Source organism: Tupaia chinensis, unplaced genomic scaffold (genome assembly GCF_000334495.1).
Source record: "Tupaia chinensis unplaced genomic scaffold, TupChi_1.0 Scaffold000382_1, whole genome shotgun sequence".
NCBI classification, from domain to species: Eukaryota; Metazoa; Chordata; class Mammalia; order Scandentia; family Tupaiidae; genus Tupaia; species Tupaia belangeri.
In genome coordinates this window covers 1,898,045-1,901,371 of record NW_006159884.1, presented here as the reverse complement: position 1 = coordinate 1,901,371, position 3,327 = coordinate 1,898,045, and the positions used below count along the sequence as shown (strand labels likewise).

The following is a 3,327-nucleotide window of genomic DNA, read 5'->3' as shown; positions in this document are numbered from 1 at the left end:
GAGGCATGGCTAAAGTGAAAGCAGCCCCAAAGATCATTGACACAGGAGGAGGCTTCATTTTGGAAGAGGAAGAAGAAGAAGAACGTAAGATCGGGAAAGTTGTTCATCAACCAGGACCCGTTATGGAATTTGATTATACAAAATATGAAGAATGTGGGAAAGAATTTATGGATTCTTATCTTATGAACCACTTTGATCTGGCAACTTGGCGATAACTGCAGAGATCCTGATGAAAAACACAAACTTATAACCAAAACAGAAGCAAAACAGGAATACCTTCTGAAAGACTGTGACTTAGAAAAAATTGAACCGGCTCTTAAATTTATTGTGAAGGAGAATCCTCATCATGCACAATGGGGTGATTTGAAACTCTACTTAAAATTACGGATTGTGAAAAGGTCTCTTGAAGTTTGGGGTAGTCAGGAAGCTTTAGAGGAAGCAAAGGAAGTTCGACAGGAAAACCGAGAAAAAATGAAACAAAAAGTTTGATAAAAAAGTAAAAGAATTACGGCGAGCAGTAAGAAGCAGTGTGTGGAGAAGGGAAATGATTACTCATCAACATGAATATGGACCAGAAGAAAACATAGAAGATGACATGTACCGGAAAACTTGTACGGAGTGTGGCCATGAACTGACATACGGAAAAATGTGATTTTTAGTTCAGTGTCCTGGTTTACTCAGTTTTATACTTAAATAAAGGAAATTTAGATCAAAAGTTAAAAAAAATACCAGGTGGCATGGTGGTTAAGGCACTGGATTCCCACATGGCCAACTTGATTTGAGTCCAGAACTGGGCAGTTTGAAAATCATGCTGGGCACATGTGTGTGCATGCCCAAATCCTAAGAGGAGAATGAAGGAGAAGGAGTTGCAGGATGACCATCTCCCCTGGGAGATGATTTCTCATTTTCTCTCTCTCTGTCTCTCTCTCTCTCTCTCCAGTGAGTGCATGTACCCTATGACATAAACCAAAAACAAACAAAAACAAACCAAAAGCCAAAAAATCCTATGTCTCTCTCTCTCTGCTCTTGTCAAAAAATCTCTCTCTATCCTTTTTGTGTTCTCTATCTAAAAAAAAAATTAAAATATTCATTCCATTAGACTGGAGAGGGGCAAAAGTAGAAGAAGCTGGAAGACCAGCCGAGATTATTGTATCACCACAATGATAGAGTGGGACACGCTACTGAGCCATAAAAAGCAGTGAGACCCTGATGTTTGATACAAAGTGGACGAATATGGAAGACTTCATGCTAAGCAAAGTGTGCATTAAGAGAGACTCCGTATGTCCCCACTCAATGTATACTGAATGTCTGTGTTCTATGGCAGAAACTGTGTTCTATGGCAGAAACTGAAAGTTTGGTAGGTATAGTGTCAGGGTGGGAAATTATAGGTACTAGAGATAATAAGGATAGGAATAATATGGGGTGGGTAATATATAGAGAGAGGAAGGGGAACAGGAGAAGAAAAATGTTTAATTGATAAATAAAGGCTATTTGCTGATGATAATGTATATAGTTATGTCTTTGTCTTGACTGATATGCATGGTATTCATGTTGGAAAAAAGCAATGCTGTACACTGTAAAGATATGTGATTAAATGTAAAGTTTAAAAATTAAAAAATACAATGTGATTGGTGAGTAGTAGCTAGATTCTAGACATATTTAAAAATAGGCAACAAGATTTGCTGACATTTTTACTAAAGATTGTAAAAGCAATAAGGGAATTTAAAAAATTTAAAATTCAGGACCAGCAGATGACATAATGGTTACTTACGTAACTCCCATGTAGTCAACCACATTTTAAGTCCTGGATCTGGTGACTTAAAACTCATACCAGGCACATGTGCGTGCATGCCCAAAATCCTGAGAGGAAACTGGAGAAAGGACAGTGGTGTGGCCATCCCCCCAGGTTAGTGACTTCTCGTTTTCTGTCTCTCTGTCTTTCCAGCTAGTGCACACACCCTATGGCAAAAATCTCGAAAGAAATAAAGAAAGAAAGAAAGAAGAGTACATAAAGAAATTTAAAAACTCCAAGGCTTTGGGTCTTAGCAGTGAGATGAATGGTGTTGCCATTTACTGAGACTAGAGACACTGAGGTCAGGTCTAGGAAATGAAGATTGTAGATTGGAATATTTAGATTTAATTCTGAGATGCTTATAGATATCCATATTGGGAAGCCTATGGGTATCCACACTGAGAAATCATGCAGATACCTGGACCTAAGAGTCTTGAGAATAGAAGTGGTTTGACAGCAGTGGAAATGTATAGGGAAATGAGCATTTGATACTGGTAAAATCTAGGCACTCAGTATGTCTGAGAGCATGTATGAGCATTCACAAATTACTTATTCTTCTAAATGAAATGTAGAAACTTTGTTAGGGTCCCCAAATACTGACTTTTTAAGTTGAAATTTCATTTTTTCCCTAGATTTGTTAGGCTCACTTTTTACGTTTTTTTTTATTTCTTCTGTGTGGGTAGGGAGAGGGTCAGGCACCAAAATCAGGGTTTTCACGCTAAGGTCCAGCCTCAACCAGCTGGATCACTGCCATGTGCACACACCTAGTGAGCGCAAGCAGGCCATGGCATGCAAACCGGGACCTTCCCACATGGGTTAGTTGTATTACCGCTGTGCTACCATTGAGCCTCATTCTAGGTTCTTCATTTTTGTTGTTGTTTTTCGTGATAGAGAAGAAGTGCACATGCATGAGAGAGGAAAGAGAGAGAGAGGAAAGAGAGAGAGAGAGGACAGAACCCTCAGTGGGGCTTAGTTATGACACAATCTTTTTTCATCCAGTTCTCTATCCCATTTGGATTTAAAGCACACATGAACACATGCCCAAAATATCTTTCAAGCTGCTGGGGCTGGAATTGAAACTGTGGTCCACCATGTGGACTCCAGCTCCCTACACACGACATTTAACCACTGACCTACAGGGCCAGTACAGTTGCTTTCTGTATACTAATTACATTACTTTATCAACAATGTTGGCTAAGGGAATTATCCTCATTTCACAAAGAAAATTGGGGGCTTGATAAGGTAAAGCAGTGTTGTCCAAATCTTCCAACATTTTTGCTTGCAGACAAACTCTAAGAGGCAATTTTGGAGGTTCTTTCATTTTACAATGTTACTTTGCTGACCTCAAGGACTTCATCATATGACTGTTGACTGAATTTATGATGAACTATTAATAGGCATATATTTCATAAAACACTGGTTTCACAGAAGCATAAAACCATGGATAACTATAGTAAGAAATGCCCATAGCTTTTATAAATTCTTGATGTAAAACTCACACTGGCACTGGATTTATTTAATGCATGGATTTCATA

At 38.7% G+C, this 3,327-nt stretch overlaps 1 pseudogene; it reads left to right on the top strand.

The window, feature by feature from the left end:
- Positions 1-652, top strand: LOC102471704 (DNA repair protein complementing XP-A cells pseudogene; annotated as a pseudogene).
- The last annotated feature ends 2,675 nt before the right edge of the window (positions 653-3,327 follow it).